This window comes from Ostrea edulis, chromosome 5 (assembly GCF_947568905.1).
Source record: "Ostrea edulis chromosome 5, xbOstEdul1.1, whole genome shotgun sequence".
Taxonomy (NCBI): domain Eukaryota; kingdom Metazoa; phylum Mollusca; class Bivalvia; order Ostreida; family Ostreidae; genus Ostrea; species Ostrea edulis.
This window is the reverse complement of record NC_079168.1, coordinates 9,317,108-9,332,283: the sequence shown is the minus strand read 5'-3', so window position 1 is coordinate 9,332,283 and position 15,176 is coordinate 9,317,108.

Here is a 15,176-nt window from a genome sequence, read left to right as displayed (position 1 = left end):
CCCAATATTCCATTATCACCTGCATATGGTGTTTATATATCTCAACTAATTCGATATGCAAGAGCTTGTTCTGGATATAGTCAGTTTTTGGATCGAGGTAAGCTGCTGACAAACAGGTTGATGGTACAAGGATTTCAACAGTATCGATTGAAGTCAGCATTTCGCAAATTCTATGGTCGTTATAACGATCTAGTTCGTCAATACGACCTCGCATTGGGTCAAATACTGTCTGACGTGTTTCATACCGATTGTTAAGCCGTTCTTGGCACACTGATTTTGACTGCGGATAACTCCGTTTACCGGATCAGGATATGGGGCTCACGGCGGGTGTGACCGGTCAACAGGGGATACTTACTCCTCCTAGGCACCTGATCCCACCTCTAGTGTATCCAGGGGTCCGTGTTTGCCCAACTATCTATTTTGTATTGCTTGTAGGAGTTATGAGATTGATCACTGTTCGTTATCTTCACCTTGCATACTGAAGGATACCCCACCCCGTCCACGATTTTGGATTTGGGCAGAATTACTTCTTATTGACTATAATTTTAGACAAATATGAATGCTATTTTATCTCCGTTCCCTCTCTACTTCCAATGCTTTAACTCATTATATCCAATACATGAAGTGTGTACGTAGGTGGCCTTGATTTTCTTTATTTACTGAATAGCCTCGTTGAACATACTAAATATTAAAACCGTGACGGAATCGGAGACGAAATAATATTCCACTTACAGATAGAATTATAAAAATGGATAATATGTTACCAAAAATCTATATCTGTCATTTATTGCACAAATCATCTCCAATAAAAATACTTATAATTGAGTCCCTGCATTCATCTCTATACTTTGAACAAACAAGAGGTCAATGGACCATATCGCTCACATGAGTCACCTTACCCCATATTCAAAAGTTTTCCCTACATATTCGCATGTAAAACTTTTATCCTTATTATAGCCCACATCTACCCCCGGGACATAATTGTAACAAACATAAATCTGCACCATGTCAGGAAGCTTTCATGTAAATGGAAACTTCTCTTGCCCAATGGGTTTTGAGAATGAGATTTCTAAGTAAAACTTTGATCCCCTATTGTGGCCCCATCCTTTCTCCCGAGAAGGGGGCATGATGTTAACAAACTTGAATCTGCATTATGAAAGGTGAATATAACGAACAGTGATCAATCTCATAATTCATATAAGCAATACGAAAATAGAAAGTTGGGCAAACACGGAGCCCTGGAAATACCAGAGGTGGGATCAGGTGCCCAGCAGGAGTAAGCATCCCTTGTCGAGCGGTCACATCCGCTGTGTGCCCTATATATTCATCAGGTAAACGGATTTATCCATAGCCAAAACAAATGTGCCAAGAACGGGCAACAATCGATATGAAACACGTTAGACAGCATTTGACCAAAAGATACGTTATAATGGCAAATTAGATTATCAAAACGACCATATGATTTGCCAAATGTTGACTTTGATCGAGACTGTTCAAACCCCTGTTCCATCAACTTGTTTTGTCAGTAGCTTGCCTCTTTCTGCTATTATACCGTGGTGATCCGGGTTAAAGTAGGTCCCCAGTACCCCTTGCTTGTCGTAAGAGGCGACTAAATGGGGCGTTCCTTCGGATGAGACCACAAAAGCCGAGGTCCCGTGTCACAGCAGGTGTGACACGATAAAGATCCTTCCCTGCGCAATGGCCATAAGCGCCGAGCATAGGCCTAAATTTTGCAGCCCTTCACCGGCAGTATTGACGTCTCCATATGAGTGAAATATCCTCGAGAGGGACGTTAAACAATATTCAATCAATCAATCAATTGAACTGAAATCTGATCATATGCAGAACACACTCTTGCGTATGGAATAAGTTGAGAGACATAAACACCATATGCAGGTGATGATGAAATATTGCTACATAAATATGGGAAGTTGACGACGGAGAAGCTGAAATGATCCTGTTTGTCATAACGTTGAGTTGTTTGTTTTCGTTAATGAAAGGCGAAGATAATGAACAGTGATCAATATCACAACTCCTATAAGCAACTCAAAATAAACAGCTGGGCAAACAGGGACTCATGGACACACCAGGGACGGGACCAGACTACCAGGAGGAGCAAGCACCCCCGTCGACCGGTCACATCCGCCGCGAGTCCCACACCCCGAACAGGCAAACGGAGCCAGCTGCAGCCAAAATCAGCGCGCCAAGAACGGCCCAACAACCGGTACGAAACTCACCAGACAGCACACGACCCAATGGCAGACCGCATTGACGAATCGCATCGCCACAACGACCACAGAACCTACGAAACACCGACCCTAACTGAGACTGATGAAACCCCCGTACCATCAACTCTCCTGCCAGCAGCCTGCTTCGACCCAAAAACCGACCACACGGAGAAGAGGCCCTCGCGTACCGAACCAGCCGAGAGACACAAACACCATACACAGGCGACAATGGAACACTGCAACACAAACACGGGAAGCCGACGACGGAGAAGTGAAAACCACCCCACCTACCACACAGCCGAGCTGCCAGCCTGCCGCCAATGCCCACATTCAACAAAATATCTAAGTATGAAGCAGAAGTGGACGACTCTGTGGTGTCCTTATTTCGAGCTCACAGGGACACATCGAATTGACAAGTGAATGAAAGGTATTATTGTCAATTGACAAAACGTCGCCGAATCACCCGAATACCGAATTGAATGCCACAGCAAGAGCTCTCTTCTTCGCGCGCAGAAGTTTTTGAATAAATTCTGCTTCATATGAATATAGAAGCAGGTCAGTCAACAAAGGAGCACAATTCGTGCCCATGGAAATTCCAACAGACTGTTGGAAAACTTGATCACCAAAGACCACGAAGATATTGTCAAGAAAGAACTCTAGTAGATTTTTTTTCATTTGAACTTCAGAGTACGTGTGCGTGGAATCAGAATGGTGTTTAAAAAAGCAAGCCTCAGGACGACCGATCACCAGACACGAACACCCCCTTTTTCACCTTCTGGGAAATTTTGTGTTCTTGTGACATTGAAAACATTTCTTAAAAGGCGCTAAAATACGCATGCTCTGGGACATACATGTACATGTGTTAGTTTAATGATCCCGGTGCAGACACCAGCATATGAAAACTTTAGATTTAAAAATTTGAGAAAAATAAAAGATATATGTAAAAGACCTAAGGTGATGTCCTCTTAAAATAAATGATGTGATATTGTACTTCTCCTGAATGAAAGGTGAAGATAACGAACAGTGATCAATCTCATAACTCCTACAGGCAATACAAAACAGATAGGTGGGTAAACACGGACCCCTGGACACACCAGAGGTGGGATCAGGTGCCTAGAAGGAGTAAGCATTCCCTGTTGACCGGTCATACCCTCCGTGGGCCCTATATCCTGATCAGGTAAACGGAGTTATCTGCAGTAAAAATCAGTGTGCCAAGAACGGCTTAAGAATCGGTATGAAACACGTCAGACAGCATTTGACCCAATGATAGGTTATATTGACGAACCAATTCGTTATAACGACCATAGAATTTGCGAAATGCTCACTTCAATCGAGACTGTTGAAACCCCTGTACCATCAACTTGTTTGTCAGTAGCTTACCTCGGTTTAAGAACTGACTATATGGAGAACAAGCTCTTGCATATCAAATCAGTTGAGAGATGTAAACACCATATGCAGGTGATAATGGAATATTGCTATATAATTATGGGAAGTTGACGATGGAGAAGCTGAAATCATCCCGTTTGTCATACAGTTGAGTTGCCAGTTCGCCTTTAATGTCTACTTTCAATAAAATACCTAAGTATGAAGCAGAAATGGACGACTCTGTGGTGTCCTTTACTTCGAGTTCACAGGGATATATCAAATCCACATATGAATGAATGTTCTTATTGTTAATAGACAAAACGTCACCGATATATCTAAATGTATAATTGAAGGCCACAGCGAGAGATTTTTTTCTTCTCAAGTAGACGTTTTTTTCCATAAATTCTGCTTCATATGAATATAAAAACAGGTCAGCTAACAAATGAGCACAATTCCTGCCCATGGGAATTCCAACAGACTGTTGGAAAACTTGATCACCAAAGACCACGAAGATATTGTCAATGAGGAACTCTAGCATATTTTTTATTTCATCTTCAGAGTACTTGTGCGTGGAATCATAGTGGTGTGTAATAAAATAAGTTTTTGGATGACTGATCACTAGATATGAGTTTTTCCGTTTTCCATTTTTGTTGAAGAAGCAACTGTCTATGATGTCAAAAAGTCTAGTCTTTAATTGATCGTGAGGAATGGTCGTGTATAGTGTTGAAAAGCCATATGTTTTAATGTTATTGATTAGGGAAAAATTCTGCAATTTCAAGTTTACTTAAAGGTCTTTAGAATTTTTTAGAATCCACATTTGATTAACATCACTTCTGGCATATGTAGTCACACAGTAAGTTAGAAGTTTCTCCTTCACAGGTATTAATATTTTCGTGAGCAGCGAATATAGGGGCTTGGTAGGTCACTTACTGGATCCAACAATGTATCTTTGTTTATAAGGGTTTTTATGTAGTTTAAGAATCCAGTATAGGTACGGTAACTTCCATTCATTCGACCCATTGACTGGAATATTAAATGTGTCTAAACCTGAAGCATGGTTTTGAAGATTTTCATCTTTTGAAAGGGCAGTTGGAGTATAAAAACGATTTCCAAAAGTGAAATTAATACCAAGTTCTAATTAATTACCATACTGTAATGTTCAGCCTAGGCCATTATAACAAGCCACACATCTAACAAAACTTATAATGCTTAAGCAATAGTTTGCACACTTGAAACATAAGCAATATCGGCTTTACCAGAGCTTTCATTCCATCTTTTTATTTTTGTTACGTCTAGATTTCAAATAATCAATAAACAAACTAACCTCTGGTGATGACAATTGTCGGTTTTTTTGTTGATGTTGGTCCCGGTGTTGCTTTTAACTTAAAAGTTTCCTCATGTTTTCTTCAAATTGTGATATCATGACATGAATTTCTCGTCTATATCTATTTTTTCATTCTTGCTTTATACGTACATTATCTACACGAGAAGGTACGGACATCACTTCATGAATAACTTTCCGCTTATCCTCAGTGGTTTGTTATTCCGGTCGGGATAATGTTTGACCTTCACATTACCTTCTCTATCTATTTATTTCACAAAAAGCCCATAAAGACAGAAAATATTAGGCAAACTCTACACCCTTTCGGGTGTCCTCAGCGACACTAAAAAATTTGTATAGGCGACATTCTGATTGGTCACCATCCTGGGCCGTGTTGAGGCGACCCTGAACGGCGAATTGTTAAATCTTGTATCGAAGAGTATCGTAGAGGAGCGGATCTACAAGTCTAATTTTGATTAAAATGGGACACCGTGCTACAATGCTCTGACCTTGTAAAGTTACCTACCGCTGATGATCATCCGACCAACAGCCAAAGTAAAGGATTTGCTTGATTCCTCTTCTTGTTTTATGTATTGTCTGCGCCAAAGATTTCACAAATATGTATGTCTTTAAAATCATCCGAGTACATGGTTTCTTAACTTGCATCTACTTTAATTATTTTCGTACAATTTCTGTTATGATGAAATTATGAAATTAGCCGTTAGGAATGTTAAACACAACCACCCGCTAATCACTTATATCGAAGCAACACAGCGAAGAACAGAATATGAGCGAATTCAAGACAGAACCACATGTCCTACATGTATAACAAGGCCCTGAAATGGTGGGGGATTTCAGAGAATTCAGTTAAGCGAACTCTTTGAAAATAATGTTAACTCCACATAAACTGTAAGCGGTAGTAACGACATCATGGTGTTATCAAATTTCCAAATCAAGTTCTAGACAATATCTGTTCGGTAAAGCAAGGAACATTAAATGACTTTGTACAGAAAGAGGTAATATCTAGAGTATACAGCGCCGCCTCAAACGTATTCGCGGAAAAACAAAATGGCGGCGTGAATTTCTTTAGATAGCAAATTCAAAAATGATTTACAGCTAGAATTCTTTGATTGTTTACTAATTTTGAGTTCTCTCCCGTACATGTATCACATGACTAATCATCTGACTAGGTGACGTATCAATGTTGTCGTCTGCTATTTTTATCAACCGGTGTTTTCCAACATGGTACGAAAGTCGAAAGAAATTAGCACTGAGCTTAGACAAGTGGTTGTTGATTTAAAACGGGAGGGACGCAGAAATTGTGACATTGAGAGATTGTTGAATATATCTGATTCAACAATTCGATCTATATGGCAAAAGTTTTGCATCAAGGGAAATGTGGAAAATTTGGCCCGTTCCGGGAGACCTCGAAAAGTTACCAAACGAGCGGAGAGTAGACTTTTGTGCTTAGTAAAAGACAATTACTGGACATAACGAATGATTTCAACGATGGAGGTGCAGTAAATGTCCATCACAAGACTGTCCAAAGGATTTTTACACAGGAATAAAGTTTTTAGGCGTGTTGTAAAGAAGAAAATGGTAGTCAGGGAGGTAAACAGAAAAAACGACTTTCATGGTGTCTTGCGCGGAGAAAATGGTCAGTTCAGAATGAATGGAAGCAAGTTATATTCAGTGATGAATGACAGATTGTGATAGGACAGAATAATCGTGTGTATGTGTGGCGGTCTGCAAATGAAGCTTACCGTCCGGAATGCATGTGTCGCTCATTTCAGAAGCGAGTGACTGTAATGATATGGGGTTGCATATCTTGGCATGGTGTTGGCACTTTATGTAAAGTAAACAGAAATATAAATGCTGTAAAATATCAAGAAATGCTCGAAAATAATCTTTGGCCTGTTTTAGCCCGTCATTTCTCCAATAGAATTTATCGGTTTCAGGATGACAATGCCCCTGTACATCGAGCGGGAATTATTGAGGAATACAAACACAATAATAATATTAACTGTTTGACCTGGCCTGCCCAGTCACCAGATCTAAACATAATTGAAAATATATGGCTTCGCATTAAGCGAGAACTTCAATATACCGCCCGAAACATAAGGACCCCAGATGAACTTTTTAACGCCATCAACGAACTATGGACTTCTTATCAACCCCAGTATGTCCAAAATTTATACAATTCACTTCCAAGGAGAATGCTAGCAGTCATTCGTTCCAAAGGTTGCTTGACAAAGTATTAAAGTAAGTCTGTTTATCATTTTAAGTATTTATTTCAGCTCTAAACTTTGGAGATAGAGTTTGTTTACAACGTCCGCCATTTTGTTTTTCCGCGAATACTTTTGAGGCAGCGCTGTAGTTACAGAAAATCAATCATTGTAGGGTTTTTCGTATACATTACTGAAACATATGTACGACTTGACCAATGTCAATGTGCACGCAGGCAATTGTATTTTGTTTCGGGTCCTCTTAGCTAAGATAGTGTAGCCCTCTCCGATTTTTTTTATTCTGACGTTTTCCTGAGAGGGCCATTAGATTCCATAGGATCTTTATAAAGCTGCAAATTATTTTATGCATAATTGTAATAAACTCCTTTTATTTGTCTCCAATGTTGTTTACACCAAACGAGTGCCAACTTTGTGCTTGGGCATGTTTAATAAAGGTGTTTTCATTAAACATGTACACCATGCAAAATCCTTCGTCTGCTCCGCCATGCTTGTGGATCTACTGAAAATTGTAAACAAAGACAATGCTGATCAGCGCGAAAATGTAGTTACGTGAGCCATTGCAACAAAGAAGAGAAAATGATATGGTGACAGAAAAACAATTACACTCGATTGTTCGTCTTTTAACTTTTCAATACGGACGAAATCGCTTTGTTTACCGTACTCGTCCATTGATATAAACACTACCTTATATACAGTAATGTATGCAAATAACTTGACACTTGGAAGTTGAAATTTCAGTACATGAAAAATGGCGCACAAATATAAATCGAGAAATTAGAATATATCAAAATTGTTAAAAACGGTAGAATAGAGCCCCACAAACTAGAAACTGCACGTTGTAAATTTATACATTGACTAAGAAACATAGAATATCATTTCATTTACGTAAAAAGCCAGAAAATGCTTAGAATGAAAAAAAAACGTTGCCTAAGTGAATCAATCCCGCATCTGCACAATTACGGAGATTCTGAGGAGCTGTAGTCCTTTCCTCCTCAAAACATATTCGGGGAGGGCTACATTATTCCTATATATTTACATTTACTTTTTAATCCTGTGATAAAATGCATTCGAGAGTTTTGGAGTATATTTGGTTATAAATGCCAAGACCTAATCACTATGAATCTGTTAGGCGTATGAACACTGTCGATCATGTCGTCTGCATCTCGGCCCACAGGAACCAGTGATTTTGTAATGATAATAGTAAGGGTCTATTTAGTACCACTTACTAAAATCGAGCGAGGCGACGAGCTCGCTCCAATGATTACACATATGAGTCACGTGATTTGCTCTTCATCAACTGAAAAAAGATTAGTATTACCCATAAAGCTTCTGGAAAAATGTTTCCGTCACTGCGGTATACTTCATTGACAATCCCGTAATTAAAATAATTAGATTGTTTAGAAAGTACCATCAACATTTTTAAATTCCAGATAAGTTTTCTCATAGCTTCAAACGTTTTGTATTTGCTTGGTTTGAGAGAAGAAGAAAAAACATTGCAGCTAATATGACATCACAATGTTTACATCTACCGTGTTATATTTCCCGCGTTAAATGAAGAGACGGATAAAATGTCTACAAGTCGTGTTGCAAGATGTTAATGGGCTTCGCTCGTCGCAACGGTCACACCGTACAACATATCAAAATTATGATTAACTCTTATCAGGGGTGGTATGGTATAGACCCCTACTATTATTATTACAGACAAAATTACCAGTTTCTGTGCTATACCGCACGTGTGAAGAATGAAAGCAAAGATTTGTTTTCCATTTCCGTCTCGGATAACACAAGTGCACTTCATTCGATGCCGGATAAGTTGATCTTACCTCTACTGTGATTAATATCACTAAACAAACACAAGATATTAATCCAAGTGCAGAAATTCTTAACAATTCTTCTTTCAGTAATTGTACTCTCAAATTCTCGAACGTCTCCATATGAGTGAATTATTCTCAAGAGGGACGTTAAACACTATCCAATCAATCAATCTATTCTCTAAGTAACAGCATGACCGACTGTACCTACGCTATTTACAATTAGATACATTTGAAAAGATTAAACCCAGTTCAGGGATAGAAAACACACAATTCGTTGAATATAAATCAAATCAAACCACAAACCATGGAAGATCCTATATATGTAACATATGTCTCCTGATAAAGATGCGGGTTAAGTCGAAACTTTGAGGTTTAAATAACCAACAGTGTGGTGGACCTTTCAGTGCTTTTATATACAGTATAATTTGTCCAAACCGGCCTCTGAGTACTCCGACGCTCTGTCAATTCCGGCCACAAAATATAGTCCCTAACATTTCTTTAACAAATCCTTTATTAATAATTCCCTGTACTCCTGATACTGCGTATTCTGTATATCGGCCGGCTTACACAGTCCCAACTGCTATCAATTGACTTTAATTATCCTTTGTAAACCGGCCCGTCGATGATACACCACTCCAATTGTTGCGGTCAGTTGTATTCGGTGTACACAAGGTCCCAACTGCTCGTAATTAGCTCTAATTATCGCATTTAAACCAGCCACCCCACGATGACCAACCTGTCGGTATTCGGTCGATCACATGCGGTTTACACAAAGGGTGTCTCGAGGGAAGCCACAGGTAAGTAAAAGAGTGCAACTGGCGATGAGTCGCGATCAGTTTAAAATAAAACCTGATGTTTAGGGGGTGCACTTTTCAATTATGACAGCATCACGCACGAGGTAATGGCACCCTCCCCCTAACGACAGAGACGAGAACTGACATTAAAAGACAAAGTTCAATTAATCGATGAATTCGATACATTCTTGGAATGAAACAAAATCGGCAACAATTCCGATATGTTTTCCAAAAGCAGGGTTTCCCCTCGTGGACTTTTCGGAGCTCTACGGCGAGTCAGACAGTGATGATATGCAGTTAGTTAGCACAACTCGCCATGTCCGGTCGATCACTCGGCATTACATTAGTTTCCGTTTCACAAATTGAGACAGTTGAAAGCGATACATTTACAATGAAAGCTGGGAAAGACAAATTTTAAACGAACACAACACAAACTTGACGAACGTACATAATGTAGTACTTGATAACGGCGATGATGTAGACGAAATCGACAATTTACCAACTGAAAATTGCGCGAATAATTCCCAGATTTTAAACTGTTTAATAAAAATTGAAACTTTATCAAATGAGCACGACAATTAAACACTGACATTTATATTTTTACATTTTCAATTCTTTTGTGATATATTAAAATGTTAGCAATCATTACACACGTATACATAGATAGTGAATACAAGGGAGGCAACTCTCATTCTTGTCAACATTCTGCACTCTGGACTCTGTGCAAACCGGCCAATTTCTTTGGAACCACACATAGCAGGTTTAGACAGATTATACTGTATATGTATATACATGTACGGTGATCAACCTAATCTGTTAGATTACAATTCTATCAGTAATTCCTCCAACTCATTCTCGTATAAGGGTTTTCAACGCGTTGTCTGCCGGGAAGAGATTCATACACACTATCTGTGTTGGATGTTCTCGGTTTGTAAATTATATATCCCTCGAGCATCTACAAAGCAAACAGGAAGGACTTTTCGTAGAGATATTAGTCCTCTATTATGTTATATGATGTTACTCGAACAATGTAGGACAGTTCATTACTAAACTTGTACCTTTAAAATATTACATAAAAACTTACTCTATCTTCTATTATCTCGTCATAGACTTCAGGTAAAGTCTCGTCAAAAGCGGGGTTTTGTGTATGTTCTTCAGTTCTTCCATTATTATCAGAATTCGTTCTATTGGCAGACATTCTCCATTTGTTGACCATCACAATCAAGGCAATGAAAACAATCAGTAGTGCCCCCGATATAGATATCCCCACTATCGTTAATGTATGAAAGGAGGAAGTCTGCTTCTCAACTATGACCTTCACAAAGCCTGGAAACAGAAATGATATCAAATATCAAATACGTTTTGCATTTGGTCTTGAAGCAACTCTATGACTCTAAGTCACTCCACCTGTACTACAGTCTTCACGGATCGCAACATACAAAAACGACAACATTCATAGAACATAGTGGATATGTTGAAATTTTAGAAATATTTTCTATTGATTGCATTTCTTTTGTAATTGATAAAATATAACTTGAAATTAACACTAATCTAAATCTTCTAATAACAAAACTTGCATCTCGATTTCACAAGTGTCCCCATGACTGATGTGGTTCCATCAGGACATTTTTTGCATCCACTTTGGCCATACTGATCTTGATAAAATCCTTTCGAGCACTGGACACAATCACCACCATCATAGAACCAACCAGGTCCACATTTCCCTGACCATGAAAAAGTTTTAATGTAGAGTTTTTCATTACTTTAAGCGACAAATATTCAAGTTCTGAATTGTCTTTTTGTCGTGTACAGTGTACACATTAATATTTTTCTGCAAATACCCCTCGGCATATATTCAAAGCTTTATACCTAACTCAAACTAAAAAACTACGGCATATTCTTTTCCCATGCATTATAAATCCAACTGTTCCATTTCTACAAACTTCTCGAATGCGATCGGCTTTGATGAGTTCGAATTGGCACCTGAGTGATGACATATTTGTTTGAATTTTCCATTTTTGAAATAAGCGGCGATTGAATTTCCGTGATCATCCATTCTGTTTACAAGATCATCTCTACTTGCTTCATACCTACATGCAAAGAAATAAAATTTGATTGACATTTTCTATATACAGAAAGAATAGTATATAAGGGAACTCACGGCAATATTTCCTCCAGTGTTGTCCAGATCTGGAGATCTTTAGAGGAGAGATGTTTCCCTTCTATCCGCTAGAAAGGCTTGTCACAGAGTAAAATATCACCCGTTGGACAAAGATCTGATTGCTTTATGCAGTCTCTTAGGGCAATGGGACTGAACTTCAGGTTGGGACAAGTGAATCTAAACGTGTAGTTTCTTTTCAAGTGAGTCGGTTCAGGTTCTATAATCAGCAATAGCAATGTATGTGAATTCTTAAGAATAATATGTTCCGTTTCATTTTTACATATACATGTATATGGAACACAAAGTACCTGTACTTTGTTTTGAATACTTACGGATACAACTTGATGAGACAAATTCTGTCGAGAACTGTGGTTCCCAAATTCCGTTGCTACAAATGTGAGTTTTGGTGTGTGTCTGTAAATATCCTGGTTCTCAACGGTCTATACCACAAGTCAGAGTGTAACCGTCATGACAGGAGATTACTCCATGAAATAATTGAGGTGGAATATCACATACGCTCTCTGTAATGAGATCGTTTAAAACGTAATTTATTCAAAATCAGTACTTTCATTGTTAAGGCAACTTTCTTTCAAAACCGATCTATTTGACACTTTTCATGATGTTTGTTTTACAGATGAAGAACGTATAATGCACTACTTAAGTTATATACCCCAAGAAAAAACTGAATTGTGCGGTGTCTATACTGTTCATATGGACAAGATATATGATTAGATACTTGGTAATTTCTTCACATTGACAGTGAAGTTACACTGGTTGGTGTTTCCGAATTCATCAGTAGCGTTGTAGAAAATTAAGTGACTTCCAAACTTCATAAATTCCCCGTTACTCTTGCTACTTGAGACTGTGACGTTTTCCGAATTATCTTCAGCATGTAGAGGTGACCACGTGACAACAGAGCCGCCATTACAACTATACTGCACAATTTCCACTGAGGGACAATCCAAGAACGATGGTGGGATCATATCTATGATTACAGTATCAGGTATGAAAAATCGGTGGGTACTTTATACATAGGTGACACAAAAAATCAATATGCTGTTTAAATTTATATGATTCTGTTTTCCACATGCATTTCACAATTAGTACCAACTTGCATAGAATATGTGTAATAGTATTTTATCATAGACATTTACCATTTATTTTGACACGTAATACACACAGTGGACTGTCCTCGGCTGTCATTAGCCGTAAATGTAAAAGTTTGTATTTCACGGTTCCACGTGAGTTCTGTCTCTGGAAAGTTGACCGTCAATCTCTCGCCGTCACAACTTTGTCCGTATAAAGCAGGAAGATTGTCAAATGATGAGAAAGTTATATTTTCCGTAAGTTTAGTGAAATTAAGTTCTTTTATCCCATCTGGACAGTTCTTCACTTTGGCTATGTTAGAATAAAACAATCACACACTTTACGATTATTTTAAAGATGTGAATGATATCCTGTATACATGTCCTTATGAAAGGTGAAGATAACGAACAGTGATCAATCTCATAACTCCTACTAACAACAAAAACAGATAGTTGGGCAAATACGAACCCCTGGACACACCAGAGGTGGGATCAGGTGCCGAGGAGGAGTAAGCATCCCCTGTCGACCGGTCACACCCGCCATGAGCCCTATATCCTGTTCAGGTAAACGGAGTTATCTGCTGTCAAAATCAGTGTGCCAAGAACGGCTTAACAATCGGTATGAAACACGTCAGACAGTATTTGACCCAGTGATAGGTTGTATTGACGAACTAGATCGTTATAACGACCATATAGTTTGCGAAATGCTGACTTCAATCGAGACTGTAGAAACCCCTGTACCATTAACTTGTTTGTCAGTAGCTTACCTCGATTTAAAAACGGACTATATACGCAGAACAAGCTCTTGCATATCGAATCAGTTGAGATATATAAACACCATATGCAGGTGATAATGGAATATTACTACATAAATATGGGAAGTTGACGATGGAGAAGCTGAAATCATCCCGTTTGTCATACAGTTGAGTTGTCAGTTTGCCGTTAATGTCTACTTTCAATAAAATATCTAAGTATGAAGCAGAAGTGGACGACTCTGTGGTGTCCTTTATTTCGAGCTCACAGGGATATATCAAATCGACATATGAATGAAAGCTATCATAGTTAATAGACAAAACGTCATCGATATATCTAAAAGTCGAACTGAAGGTCACAGCGAGAGATTTTTTCTTCTCACGTAGAAGTTTTTGAATAAATTCTGCTTCATATGAATATAAAAACAGGTCAGCTAACAAAGGATCACAATTCGTGCCCATGGGAATTCCAACAGACTGTTGGAAGACCTGATCACCAAAGACCACGATGATATTGTCAATGAGGAACTCTAGCATATTTTTTATTTCTACTTCAGAGTACTTGTGTGTGGAATCAGAGTGGTGTTTAACAAAGTAAGTTTTTGAATGACTGATCACTAGATATGAATATTTCCATTTTACGTTCATAAAACAAAATTTTGATAACAAAATCCATTAGAAATAGAATATCCCCGCCTGCCACTATATTTTGAATGATTTCATAAGATGACCTTCATGTACATGTAGAAATACACACGGTCAAGGTCATAAAGTAAAAATATTGAATCTAACAGAAAGATCTTTTCACAAGGAATTCTCTTGTAAATATTAAAACCCTATCACATATCATTCAAAATGCATGGCCAATATCACAATGTTTACTCTATTTCTTTCAAAAGGGGGGAGGAGTGGTCTCTCAACATCCACATCAACTTCATTCCTCGCCCTGGATTTGAGAAGAAATTTTCGAAATCTTCAAAAAATTAGTGAGAGAAATAATATTCCGATTCCAAGCACAACTTTTTGGCAGCAAAATGTCCTGGGAGCCCCCTACCCCCTTTCCATGACCTTCCACTAAACGAAGGGGACACTCCTTGATATGTTTGCATCGCGCTTTTGGGCTGAACACCCCCTTTCCTCACTTACATGTACATTTGGAACCACTATTTTAAACGCGTTGTCCATGACTTGAAAATGTGATAAGGAGGAATATTATTTAAGAATATTTATCGTAATCAGAATCTTGATAACAGAAAATGAAGTGAAATATCATGAAGATTGTTTAAAACATGTAAGACTTATACAAATTTAACATCCATCAACTATTTTACTTTGCTACGGCAGACACCTATCAAGAGTTAGCATTGTCACTTTTTTGGGCTACGTAGCGAGTAGTTAGCAGAGTCTTCA